Source organism: Channa argus, chromosome 1 (genome assembly GCF_033026475.1).
Source record: "Channa argus isolate prfri chromosome 1, Channa argus male v1.0, whole genome shotgun sequence".
In the NCBI taxonomy this organism is placed as follows: Eukaryota; Metazoa; Chordata; class Actinopteri; order Anabantiformes; family Channidae; genus Channa; species Channa argus.
This window is the reverse complement of record NC_090197.1, coordinates 9,349,726-9,362,323: the sequence shown is the minus strand read 5'-3', so window position 1 is coordinate 9,362,323 and position 12,598 is coordinate 9,349,726. Positions and strand designations below refer to the sequence as shown.

Here is a 12,598-nt window from a genome sequence, read left to right as displayed (position 1 = left end):
GTCTAATGCTGAGTTGTAACTCACTTTGGACAAAACCATCTACTTGTAAACTTTTACAAAAATGCATCTTCTACTTTGTAAACCTAAGCATTTTTAAAATCACACAGCAAATAAACTGCAGCTGTGCAAAAGGTCAGCGCCGGTTCTGATAAGACAGAAGAGCAATGCCAAGCAAATAAATGAATGTTTACAGTTAAAAAAACATCTAATACACAAACTTTTTCTACTAATTTCATCAATGAATATTCTTAACCAAATATCAAATAAGACACACGTGAGCTCCAGTGGCGCAATAGGTCAGCGCGCGGTACTTATAAGACAGTAACCTGCATAGCAATGCCGAGGTTGTGAGTTCGAGCCTCACCTGGAGCAGCCTAGTTTTAATACGGGGACCTGAACTTGATTAGTGGAACAGTTAAACTTAACCAACAACACAATTATGCACACATGAAAGGTGGTGACATGACATGACAATCGGTCAGCGCACGGTACTTATAAGACAGTAACCTGCACAGCAATGCAGAGTTTGAGAGTTCGAGCCTCACCTGGAGCAGCCTAGTTTTAATAGAGGGGACCTGAACTCGATTAGTGGAACAGTTAAACTTAATGAATAACACAATTATGCACACATGACAGGGTTAGTGGTTCGATTTCAAGTTCGCTTGGCTACAGGTTAAAGTTTCTCCGGCAAAGACACTGACCCCCAAGATGTCCCTAGTGTCTAATGCTGAGTTGTAACTCACTTTGGACAAAACCATCTACTTGTAAACTTTTACAAAACTGCATCTTCTACTTTGTAAACCTAAGCATTTATAAAATCCTACAGCAAATAAACTGCAGATGCGCAAAAGGTCAGCGCACGGTTATGATAAGACAGAAGAGCAATGCCAAGCAAATAAATGAATGTTTACAGTAAATAAAACATCTAATATACAAACTTTTTCTACTAATTTCATCAATGAATATTTTTAACCAAATATCAAATATGATACGTAAAAAAAACATCTAATACACAAAGATTTTCTACTAATTTCATCAATGATTATTCTTAAGCAAATATAAAATATAACGTACGTGAGCTCCAGTGGCGCAATAGGTCAGCACGTGGTACTTATAAGACAGTAACCTGCACAGCAATGCTGAGGTTGTGAGTTCAATCCTCACCTGGAGCAGGCTAGTTTTAATACGGGGACCAGAACTCTATTAGTGGAACAGTTAAACTTAACCAACAACACAATAATGCACACATGACAGGGTTAGTGGTTCGATTTCAAGTTCGCTTGGCTACAGGTTAAAGTTTCTCTGGCAAAAGACACTGACCCCCAAGATGTGAAAAAACATCTAAAATACAAACTTTTTCTACTAATTTCATCAATGAATATTTTTAACCAAATATCAAATATGACACATGTAAAAAAAAACATCTAATACCCAAAGATTTTCTACTAATTTCATCAATGAATATTCTTAACCAAATATCAAATAAGACGCACATGAGCTCCAGTGGCGCAATCGGTCAGCGCACGGTACTTATAAGACAGTAACCTGCACAGCAATGCCGAGGTTGTGAGTTCGAGCCTCACCTGGAGCAGCCTAATTTTAATACGGGGACCTGAACTCGATTAGTGGAACGATTAAACTTAACCAAAAACACAACTATGCACACATGACAGGGTTAGTGGTTCGATTTCAAGTTCGCCTGGCTACAGGTTAAAGTTTCTCTGGCAAAGACACTGACACTGACCCCCAAGATGTCCCTATTGTCTAATGCTGAGTAGAAACTCACTTTGGACAAAACCATCTACTTGTAAACTTTTACAAAAATGCATCTTCTACTTTGTAAACCTAAGCATTTTTAAAATCACACAGCAAATAAACTGCAGCGGTGCAAAAGGTCAGCGCCTGGTTCTGATAAGACAAAAGAGCAATGCCAGGCAAATACATGAATGTTTACAGTAAAAAAAACATCTAATACACAAAGATTTTCTACTAATTTCATCAATGATTATTCTTAAGCAAATATCAAATAAGACACACGTGAGCTCCAGTGGCACAATAGGTCAGCGCGCGGTACTTATAAGACAGTAACCTGCATAGCAATGCCGAGGTTGTGAGTTCGAGCCTCACCTGGAGCAGCCTAGTTTTAATACGGGGACCTGAATTAGATTAGTGGAACAGTTAAACTTAACCAACAACACAATAATGCACACATGACAGAGTTAGTGGTTCGATTTCAAGTTCGCCTGGCTACAGGTTAAGCTTTTTCTGGCAAAAGACACTGACCCCCAAGATGTCCCTAGTGTCTAATGCTGAGTTGTAACTCACTTTGGACAAAACCATCTACTTGTAAACTTTTACAAAAATGCATCTTCTACTTTGTAAACCTAAGCATTTTTAAAATCACACAGCAAATAAACTGCAGCTGTGCAAAAGGTCAGCGCCCGGTTCTGATAAGACAGAAGAGCAATGCCAAGCAAATAAATGAATGTTTACAGTTAAAAAAAACATCTAATACACAAACTTTTTCTACTAATTTCATCAATGAATATTCTTAACCAAATATCAAATATGACACGTAAAAAAAACATCTAATACCCAAAGATTTTCTACTACTTTCAACAATGAATATTCTTAACCAAATATCAAATATAACACATGTGAGCTCCAGTGGCGCAATAGGTCAGTGCGCGGTACTTATAAGACAGTAACCTGCACAGCAATGCCGAGGTTGTGAGTTCGAGCCTCACCTGGAGCAGCCTAGTTTTAATACGGGGACCTGAACTCAATTAGTGGAACGATTAAACTTAACCAAAAACACAATTATGCACACATGACAGGGTTAGTGGTTCGATTTCAAGTTCGCCTGGCTACAGGTTAAAGTTTCTCTGGCAAAGACACTGACACTGACCCCCAAGATGTCCCTAGTGTCTAATGCTGAGTAGTAACTCACTTTGGACAAAACCATCTACTTGTAAACTTTTACAAAAATGCATTTTCTACTTTGTAAATCTAAGTATTTTTAAAAACCTACAGCAAATAAACTGCAGCGGTGCAAAAGGTCAGCGCCTGGTTCTGATAAGACAAAAGAGCAATGCCAAGCAAATAAATGAATGTTTACAGTAAAAAAAACATCTAATACACAAAGATTTTCTACTAATTTCATCAATGATTATTCTTAAGCAAATATCAAATAAGACACACGTGAGCTCCAGTGGCACAATAGGTCAGCGCACGGTACTTATAAGACAGTAACCTGCATAGCAATGCTGAGGTTGTGAGTTCAAGCCTCTCCTGGAGCAGCCTAGTTTTAATACGGGGACCTGAACTCGATTAGTGGAACCGAAGATGTCCCTAGTGTCTAATGCTCAGTTGTAAGTCACTTTGGACAAAACCATCTACTCAAAAACTTTTACAAAAATGCATCTTCTACTTTGTAAACCTAAGTATTTATAAAATCCTACAGCAAATAAACTGCAGCGGAGCAAAAGGGCAGCGCCCGGTTCTGATAAGATAGAAGAGCAATGCCAAGCGAATAAATGAACGTTTACAGTAAATAAAACATCTAATTTACAAACTTTTTCTACTAATTTCATCAATGAATATTTTTAACCAAATATCAAATAAGACACACATGAGCTCCAGTGGCGCAATCGGTCAGCGCGCGGTACTTATAAGATAGTAACCTGCACAGCAATGCCGAGGTTGTGAGTTCGAGCCTCACCTGGAGCAGCCTAGTTTTAATACGGGGACCTGAACTCAATTAGTGGAACGATTAAACTTAACCAAAAACACAATAAGGCACACATGACAGGGTTAGTGGTTCGATTTCAAGTTCGCCTGGCTACAGGTTAAAGTTTCTCTGGCAAAGACACTGACCCCCAAGATGTCCCTAGTGTCTAATGCTGAGTTGTAACTCACTTTGGACAAAACCATCTACTTGTAAACTTTTACAAAAATGCATCTTCTACTTTGTAAACCTAAGCATTTTTAAAAACCTACAGCAAATAAACTGCAGCGGTGCAAAAGGTCAGCGCCCGGTTCTGATAAGACAGAAGAGCAATGCCAAGCAAATAAATGAATGTTTACACTAAAAAAAATATCTAATACACAAAGATTTTTTACTAATTTCATAAATGAATATTATTAACCAAACATCAAACATGACACACATGAGCTCCAGTGGCGCAATAGGTCAGCGCTGTCTTATAAGTGGAACAGTTAAACTTAATGAATAACACAATTATGCACACATGACAGGGTTAGTGGTTCGATTTCAAGTTCGCCTGGCTACAGGTTAAAGTTTCTCCGGCAAAGACCCTGACCCCCAAGATGTCCCTAGTGTCTAATGCTGAGTTGTAAGTCACTTTGGACAAAACCATCTACTTGTAAACTTTTACAAAAATGCATCTTCTACTTTGTAAACCTAAGCATTTTTAAAATCACACAGCAAATAAACTGCAGCGGTGCAAAAGGTCAGCGACCGGTTCTGATAAGACAGAAGAGCAATGCCAAGCAAATAAATGAATGTTTACACTAAAAAAAATATCTAATACACAAAGATTTTCTACTAATTTCATCAATGAATATTATTAACCAAACATCAAACATGACACACATGAGCTCCAGTGGCGCAATAGGTCAGCGCTGTCTTATAAGTGGAACAGTTAAACTTAATGAATAACACAATTATGCACACATGACAGGGTTAGTGGTTCGATTTCAAGTTCGCTTGGCTACAGGTTAGAGTTTCTCCGGCAAAGACACTGACCCCCAAGATGTCCCTAGTGTCTAATGCTGAGTTGTAAGTCACTTTGGACAAAACCATCTACTTGTAAACTTTTACAAAAATGCATCTTCTACTTTGTAAACCTAAGCATTTTTAAAATCACACAGCAAATAAACTGCAGCGGTGCAAAAGGTCAGCGACCGGTTCTGATAAGACAGAAGAGCAATGCCAAGCAAATAAATGAATGTTTACACTAAAAAAAATATCTAATACACAAAGATTTTCTACTAATTTCATCAATGAATATTATTAACCAAACATCAAACATGACACACATGAGCTCCAGTGGCGCAATAGGTCAGCGCTGTCTTATAAGTGGAACAGTTAAACTTAATGAATAACACAATTATGCACACATGACAGGGTTAGTGGTTCGATTTCAAGTTCGCCTGGCTACAGGTTAAAGTTTCTCCGGCAAAGACACTGACCCCCAAGATGTCCCTAGTGTCTAATGCTGAGTAGAAACTCACTTTGGACAAAACCATCTACTTGTAAACTTTTACAAAAATGCATCTTCTACTTTGTAAACCTAAGCATTTATAAAATCCTACAGCAAATAAACTGCAGCTGCGCAAAAGGTCAGCGCACGGTTATGATAAGATAGAAGAGCAATGCCAAGCGAATAAATGAACGTTTACAGTAAATAAAACATCTAATTTACAAACTTTTTCTACTAATTTCATCAATGAATATTTTTAACCAAATATCAAATATGACACATGTAAAAAAAACATCTAATACCCAAAGATTTTCTACTAATTTCATCAATGAATATTCTTAACCAAATATCAAATAAGACACACATGAGCTCCAGTGGCGCAATCGGTCAGCGCACGGTACTTATAAGACAGTAACCTGCACAGCAATGCCGAGTTTGAGAGTTCGAGCCTCACCTGGAGCAGCCTAGTTTTAATACGGGGACCTGAACTCGATTAGTGGAACAGTTAAACTTAATGAATAACACAATTATGCACACATGACAGAGTTAGTGGTTCGATTTCAAGTTCGCTTGGCTACAGGTTAAAGTTTCTCCGGCAAAGACACTGACCCCCAAGATGTCCCTAGTGTCTAATGCTGAGTTGTAACTCACTTTGGACAAAACCATCTACTTGTAAACTTTTACAAAACTGCATCTTCTACTTTGTAAACCTAAGCATTTATAAAATCCTACAGCAAATAAACTGCAGTTGCGCAAAAGGTCAGCGCACGGTTATGATAAGATAGAAGAGCAATGCCAAGCGAATAAATGAACGTTTACAGTAAATAAAACATCTAATTTACAAACTTTTTCTACCAATTTCATCAATGAATATTTTTAACCAAATATCAAATATGATACGTAAAAAAAACATCTAATACACAAAAATTTTCTACTAATTTCATCAATGATTATTCTTAAGCAAATATAAAATATAACACACGTGAGCTCCAGTGGTGCAATAGGTCAGCACGTGGTACTTATAAGTCAGTAACCTGCACAGCAATGCCGAGGTTGTGAGTTCAATCCTCACCTGGAGCAGGCTAGTTTTAATACGGGGACCAGAACTAGATTAGTGGAACAGTTAAACTTAACCAACAACACAATAATGCACACATGACAGGGTTAGTGGTTCGATTTCAAGTTCGCCTGGCTACAGGTTAAAGTTTCTCTGGCAAAGACACTGACCCCCAAGATGTCCCTAGTGTCTAATGCTGAGTTGTAACTCACTTTGGACAAAACCATCTACTTGTAAACTTTTACAAAAATGCATCTTCTACTTTGTAAACCTAAGCATTTTTAAAAACCTACAGCAAATAAACTGCAGCGGTGCAAAAGGTCAGTCCCCGGTTCTGATAAGACAGAAGAGCAATGCCAAGCAAATAAATGAATGTTTACACTAAAAAAAATATCTAATACACAAAGATTTTCTACTAATTTCATCAATGAATATTATTAACCAAACATCAAACATGACACACATGAGCTCCAGTGGCGCAATAGGTCAGCGCTGTCTTATAAGTGGAACAGTTAAACTTAATGAATAACACAATTATGCACACATGACAGGGTTAGTGGTTCGATTTCAAGTTCGCTTGGCTACAGGTTAGAGTTTCTCCGGCAAAGACACTGACCCCCAAGATGTCCCTAGTGTCTAATGCTGAGTTGTAAGTCACTTTGGACAAAACCATCTACTCATACACTTTTACAAAAATGCATCTTCTACTTTGTAAACCTAAGCATTTTTAAAAACCTACAGCAAATAAACTGCAGCGGTGCAAAAGGTCAGCGCCCGGTTCTGATAAGACAGAAGAGCAATGCCAAGCAAATAAATGAACGTTTACAGTAAATAAAACATCTAATATACAAACTTTTTCTACTAATTTCATCAATGAATATTCTTAACAAAATATCAAATAAGACACACGTGAGCTCCAGTGGCGCAATAGGTCAGCGCGTGGTACTTATAAGACAGTAACCTTCATAGCAATGCCGAGGTTGTGAGTTCGAGCTTCACCTGGAGCAGCCTAGTTTTAATACGGGGACCTGAACTAGATTAGTGGAACAGTTAAACTTAACCAACAACACAATAATGCACACATGACAGGGTTAGTGGTTCGATTTCAAGTTCGCCTGGCTACAGGTTAAATTTTTTCTGGCAAAAGACACTGACCCCCAAGATGTCCCTAGTGTCTAATGCTGAGTTGTAACTCACTTTGGACAAAACCATCTACTTGTAAACTTTTACAAAAATGCATCTTCTACTTTGTAAACCTAAGCATTTTTAAAATCACACAGCAAATAAACTGCAGCTGTGCAAAAGGTCAGCGCCGGTTCTGATAAGACAGAAGAGCAATGCCAAGCAAATAAATGAATGTTTACAGTTAAAAAAACATCTAATACACAAACTTTTTCTACTAATTTCATCAATGAATATTCTTAACCAAATATCAAATAAGACACACGTGAGCTCCAGTGGCGCAATAGGTCAGCGCGCGGTACTTATAAGACAGTAACCTGCATTGCAATGCCGAGGTTGTGAGTTCGAGCCTCACCTGGAGCAGCCTAGTTTTAATACGGGGACCTGAACTTGATTAGTGGAACAGTTAAACTTAACCAACAACACAATTATGCACACATGACAGGGTTAGTGGTTTGATTTCAAGTTCGCCCGGCTACAGGTTAAAGTTTCTCTGGCAAAGACACTGACACTGACCCCCAAGATGTCCCTAGTGTCTAATTCTGAGTAGTAACTCACTTTGGACAAAACCATCTACTTGTAAACTTTTACAAAAATGCATTTTCTACTTTGTAAATCTAAGTATTTTTAAAAACCTACAGCAATTAAACTGCAGCGGTGCAAAAGGTCAGCGCCTGGTTCTGATAAGACAAAAGAGCAATGCCAAGCAAATAAATGAATGTTTACAGTAAAAAAAACATCTAATACACAAAGATTTTCTACTAATTTCATCAATGATTATTCTTAAGCAAATATCAAATAAGACACACGTGAGCTCCAGTGGCACAATAGGTCAGCGCACGGTACTTATAAGACAGTAACCTGCATAGCAATGCTGAGGTTGTGAGTTCAAGCCTCTCCTGGAGCAGCCTGGTTTTAATACGGGGACCTGAACTCGATTAGTGGAACCGAAGATGTCCCTAGTGTCTAATGCTGAGTTGTAAGTCACTTTGGACAAAACCATCTACTCAAAAACTTTTACAAAAATGCATCTTCTACTTTGTAAACCTAAGTATTTATAAAATCCTACAGCAAATAAACTGCAGCGGACCAAAAGGGCAGCGCCCGGTTCTGATAAGATAGAAGAGCAATGCCAAGCGAATAAATGAACGTTTACAGTAAATAAAACATCTAATATACAAACTTTTTCTACTAATTTCATCAATGAATATTTTTAACCAAATATCAAATATGACACATGTAAAAAAAACATCTAATACCCAAAGATTTTCTACTAATTTCATCAATGAATATTCTTAACCAAATATCAAATAAGACACACATGAGCTCCAGTGGCGCAATCGGTCAGCGCACGGTACTTATAAGACAGTAACCTGCACAGCAATGCCGAGTTTGAGAGTTCGAGCCTCACCTGGAGCAGCCTAGTTTTAATAGAGGGGACCTGAACTCGATTAGTGGAACAGTTAAAATTAATGAATAACACAATTATGCACACATGACAGGGTTAGTGGTTCGATTTCAAGTTCGCTTGGCTACAGGTTAAAGTTTCTCCGGCAAAGACACTGACCCCCAAGATGTCCCTAGTGTCTAATGCTGAGTTGTAACTCACTTTGGACAAAACCATCTACTTGTAAACTTTTACAAAAATGCATCTTCTACTTTGTAAACCTAAGCATTTTTAAAAACCTACAGCAAATAAACTGCAGCGGTGCAAAAGGTCAGTCCCCGGTTCTGATAAGACAGAAGAGCAATGCCAAGCAAATAAATGAATGTTTACAGTAAAAAAAAACATCTAAAATACAAACTTTTTCTACTAATTTCATCAATGAATATTTTTAACCAAATATCAAATATGACACATGTAAAAAAAACATCTAATACCCAAAGATTTTCTACTAATTTCAACAATGAATATTCTTAACCAAATATCAAATACAACACATGTGAGCTCCAGTGGCGCAATAGGTCAGTGCGCGGTACTTATAAGACAGTAACCTGCACAGCAATGCCGAGGTAGTGAGTTCAAGCCTCTCCTGGAGCAGCCTAGTTCTAATACGGGGACCTGAACTCGATTAGTGGAACCGAAGATGTCCCTAGTGTCTAATGCTGAGTTGTAAGTCACTTTGGACAAAACCATCTACTCAAAAACTTTTACAAAAATGCATCTTCTACTTTGTAAACCTAAGTATTTATAAAATCCTACAGCAAATAAACTGCAGCGGAGCAAAAGGTCAGCGCCCGGTTCTGATAAGATAGAAGAGCAATTGAACTTGATTAGTGGAACAGTTAAGTGGAACAGTTAAACTTAACCAACAACACAATTATGCACACATGACAGGGTTAGTGGTTTGATTTCAAGTTCACCCGGCTACAGGTTAAAGTTTCTCTGGCAAAAGACACTGACCCCCAAGATGTATCTAATGCTGAGTTGTAACTCACTTTGGACAAAACCATCTACTTGTAAACTTTTACAAAAATGCATCTTCTACTTTGTAAACCTAAGCATTTATAAAATCCTACAGCAAATAAACTGCAGCTGCGCAAAAGGTCAGCGCACGGTTATGATAAGATAGAAGAGCAATGCCAAGCGAATAAATGAACGTTTACAGTAAATAAAACATCTAATTTACAAACTTTTTCTACTAATTTCATCAATGAATATTTTTAACCAAATATCAAATATGACACATGTAAAAAAAACATCTAATACCCAAAGATTTTCTACTAATTTCATCAATGAATATTCTTAACGAAATATCAAATAAGACACACATGAGCTCCAGTGGCGCAATCGGTCAGCGCACGGTACTTATAAGACAGTAACCTGCACAGCAATGCCGAGTTTGAGAGTTCGAGCCTCACCTGGAGCAGCCTAGTTTTAATAGAGGGGACCTGAACTCGATTAGTGGAACAGTTAAACTTAATGAATAACACAATTATGCACACATGACAGGGTTAGTGGTTCGATTTCAAGTTCGCTTGGCTACAGGTTAAAGTTTCTCCGGCAAAGACACTGACCCCCAAGATGTCCCTAGTGTCTAATGCTGAGTTGTAACTCACTTTGGACAAAACCATCTACTTGTAAACTTTTACAAAACTGCATCTTCTACTTTGTAAACCTAAGCATTTATAAAATCCTACAGCAAATAAACTGCAGATGCGCAAAAGGTCAGCGCACGGTTATGATAAGACAGAAGAGCAATGCCAAGCAAATAAATGAATGTTTACAGTAAATAAAACATCTAATATACAAACTTTTTCTACTAATTTCATCAATGAATATTTTTAACCAAATATCAAATATGATACGTAAAAAAAACATCTAATACACAAAGATTTTCTACTAATTTCATCAATGATTATTCTTAAGCAAATATAAAATATAACGTACGTGAGCTCCAGTGGCGCAATAGGTCAGCACGTGGTACTTATAAGACAGTAACCTGCACAGCAATGCCGAGGTTGTGAGTTCAATCCTCACCTGGAGCAGGCTAGTTTTAATACGGGGACCAGAACTCGATTAGTGGAACAGTTAAACTTAACCAACAACACAATAATGCACACATGACAGGGTTAGTGGTTCGATTTCAAGTTCGCTTGGCTACAGGTTAAAGTTTCTCTGGCAAAAGACACTGACCCCCAAGATGTGAAAAAACATCTAAAATACAAACTTTTTCTACTAATTTCATCAATGAATATTTTTAACCAAATATCAAATATGACACATGTAAAAAAAAACATCTAATACCCAAAGATTTTCTACTAATTTCATCAATGAATATTCTTAACCAAATATCAAATAAGACGCACATGAGCTCCAGTGGCGCAATCGGTCAGCGCACGGTACTTATAAGACAGTAACCTGCACAGCAATGCCGAGGTTGTGAGTTCGAGCCTCACCTGGAGCAGCCTAATTTTAATACGGGGACCTGAACTCGATTAGTGGAACGATTAAACTTAACCAAAAACACAACTATGCACACATGACAGGGTTAGTGGTTCGATTTCAAGTTCGCCTGGCTACAGGTTAAAGTTTCTCTGGCAAAGACACTGACACTGACCCCCAAGATGTCCCTATTGTCTAATGCTGAGTAGAAACTCACTTTGGACAAAACCATCTACTTGTAAACTTTTACAAAAATGCATCTTCTACTTTGTAAACCTAAGCATTTTTAAAATCACACAGCAAATAAACTGCAGCGGTGCAAAAGGTCAGCGCCTGGTTCTGATAAGACAAAAGAGCAATGCCAGGCAAATACATGAATGTTTACAGTAAAAAAAACATCTAATACACAAAGATTTTCTACTAATTTCATCAATGATTATTCTTAAGCAAATATCAAATAAGACACACGTGAGCTCCAGTGGCACAATAGGTCAGCGCGCGGTACTTATAAGACAGTAACCTGCATAGCAATGCCGAGGTTGTGAGTTCGAGCCTCACCTGGAGCAGCCTAGTTTTAATACGGGGACCTGAATTAGATTAGTGGAACAGTTAAACTTAACCAACAACACAATAATGCACACATGACAGAGTTAGTGGTTCGATTTCAAGTTCGCCTGGCTACAGGTTAAGCTTTTTCTGGCAAAAGACACTGACCCCCAAGATGTCCCTAGTGTCTAATGCTGAGTTGTAACTCACTTTGGACAAAACCATCTACTTGTAAACTTTTACAAAAATGCATCTTCTACTTTGTAAACCTAAGCATTTTTAAAATCACACAGCAAATAAACTGCAGCTGTGCAAAAGGTCAGCGCCCGGTTCTGATAAGACAGAAGAGCAATGCCAAGCAAATAAATGAATGTTTACAGTTAAAAAAAACATCTAATACACAAACTTTTTCTACTAATTTCATCAATGAATATTCTTAACCAAATATCAAATATGACACGTAAAAAAAACATCTAATACCCAAAGATTTTCTACTACTTTCAACAATGAATATTCTTAACCAAATATCAAATATAACACATGTGAGCTCCAGTGGCGCAATAGGTCAGTGCGCGGTACTTATAAGACAGTAACCTGCACAGCAATGCCGAGGTTGTGAGTTCGAGCCTCACCTGGAGCAGCCTAGTTTTAATACGGGGACCTGAACTCAATTAGTGGAACGATTAAACTTAACCAAAAACA

The 12,598-nt window shown here is 37.8% G+C and overlaps 15 non-coding genes across 15 annotated transcripts; all 15 read left to right on the top strand.

Moving 5' to 3' along the window:
- Positions 1 to 278: 278 nt before the first annotated feature.
- On the top strand, positions 279 to 372 carry trnai-uau (transfer RNA isoleucine (anticodon UAU)). Its single transcript has 2 exons — positions 279 to 316; positions 337 to 372. It is a non-coding gene; the product is annotated as a tRNA-Ile (tRNA).
- A 1,125-nt stretch (positions 373 to 1,497) lies between these two features.
- trnai-uau (transfer RNA isoleucine (anticodon UAU)) lies at positions 1,498 to 1,591 on the top strand. Its single transcript has 2 exons — positions 1,498 to 1,535; positions 1,556 to 1,591. It is a non-coding gene; the product is annotated as a tRNA-Ile (tRNA).
- A 450-nt stretch (positions 1,592 to 2,041) lies between these two features.
- Positions 2,042 to 2,135, top strand: trnai-uau (transfer RNA isoleucine (anticodon UAU)). The gene is made up of 2 exons: positions 2,042 to 2,079; positions 2,100 to 2,135. It is a non-coding gene; the product is annotated as a tRNA-Ile (tRNA).
- A 526-nt stretch (positions 2,136 to 2,661) lies between these two features.
- On the top strand, positions 2,662 to 2,755 carry trnai-uau (transfer RNA isoleucine (anticodon UAU)). Its single transcript has 2 exons — positions 2,662 to 2,699; positions 2,720 to 2,755. It is a non-coding gene; the product is annotated as a tRNA-Ile (tRNA).
- An 880-nt stretch (positions 2,756 to 3,635) lies between these two features.
- Positions 3,636 to 3,729, top strand: trnai-uau (transfer RNA isoleucine (anticodon UAU)). The gene is made up of 2 exons: positions 3,636 to 3,673; positions 3,694 to 3,729. It is a non-coding gene; the product is annotated as a tRNA-Ile (tRNA).
- Positions 3,730 to 5,593: 1,864 nt separating this feature from the next.
- Positions 5,594 to 5,687, top strand: trnai-uau (transfer RNA isoleucine (anticodon UAU)). Its single transcript has 2 exons — positions 5,594 to 5,631; positions 5,652 to 5,687. It is a non-coding gene; the product is annotated as a tRNA-Ile (tRNA).
- Positions 5,688 to 6,211: 524 nt separating this feature from the next.
- Positions 6,212 to 6,305, top strand: trnai-uau (transfer RNA isoleucine (anticodon UAU)). Its single transcript has 2 exons — positions 6,212 to 6,249; positions 6,270 to 6,305. It is a non-coding gene; the product is annotated as a tRNA-Ile (tRNA).
- An 890-nt stretch (positions 6,306 to 7,195) lies between these two features.
- On the top strand, positions 7,196 to 7,289 carry trnai-uau (transfer RNA isoleucine (anticodon UAU)). Its single transcript has 2 exons — positions 7,196 to 7,233; positions 7,254 to 7,289. It is a non-coding gene; the product is annotated as a tRNA-Ile (tRNA).
- A 444-nt stretch (positions 7,290 to 7,733) lies between these two features.
- trnai-uau (transfer RNA isoleucine (anticodon UAU)) lies at positions 7,734 to 7,827 on the top strand. The gene is made up of 2 exons: positions 7,734 to 7,771; positions 7,792 to 7,827. It is a non-coding gene; the product is annotated as a tRNA-Ile (tRNA).
- A 962-nt stretch (positions 7,828 to 8,789) lies between these two features.
- On the top strand, positions 8,790 to 8,883 carry trnai-uau (transfer RNA isoleucine (anticodon UAU)). The gene is made up of 2 exons: positions 8,790 to 8,827; positions 8,848 to 8,883. It is a non-coding gene; the product is annotated as a tRNA-Ile (tRNA).
- Positions 8,884 to 10,240: 1,357 nt separating this feature from the next.
- Positions 10,241 to 10,334, top strand: trnai-uau (transfer RNA isoleucine (anticodon UAU)). The gene is made up of 2 exons: positions 10,241 to 10,278; positions 10,299 to 10,334. It is a non-coding gene; the product is annotated as a tRNA-Ile (tRNA).
- A 525-nt stretch (positions 10,335 to 10,859) lies between these two features.
- Positions 10,860 to 10,953, top strand: trnai-uau (transfer RNA isoleucine (anticodon UAU)). The gene is made up of 2 exons: positions 10,860 to 10,897; positions 10,918 to 10,953. It is a non-coding gene; the product is annotated as a tRNA-Ile (tRNA).
- Positions 10,954 to 11,278: 325 nt separating this feature from the next.
- Positions 11,279 to 11,372, top strand: trnai-uau (transfer RNA isoleucine (anticodon UAU)). Its single transcript has 2 exons — positions 11,279 to 11,316; positions 11,337 to 11,372. It is a non-coding gene; the product is annotated as a tRNA-Ile (tRNA).
- A 450-nt stretch (positions 11,373 to 11,822) lies between these two features.
- On the top strand, positions 11,823 to 11,916 carry trnai-uau (transfer RNA isoleucine (anticodon UAU)). Its single transcript has 2 exons — positions 11,823 to 11,860; positions 11,881 to 11,916. It is a non-coding gene; the product is annotated as a tRNA-Ile (tRNA).
- A 526-nt stretch (positions 11,917 to 12,442) lies between these two features.
- Positions 12,443 to 12,536, top strand: trnai-uau (transfer RNA isoleucine (anticodon UAU)). Its single transcript has 2 exons — positions 12,443 to 12,480; positions 12,501 to 12,536. It is a non-coding gene; the product is annotated as a tRNA-Ile (tRNA).
- The last annotated feature ends 62 nt before the right edge of the window (positions 12,537 to 12,598 follow it).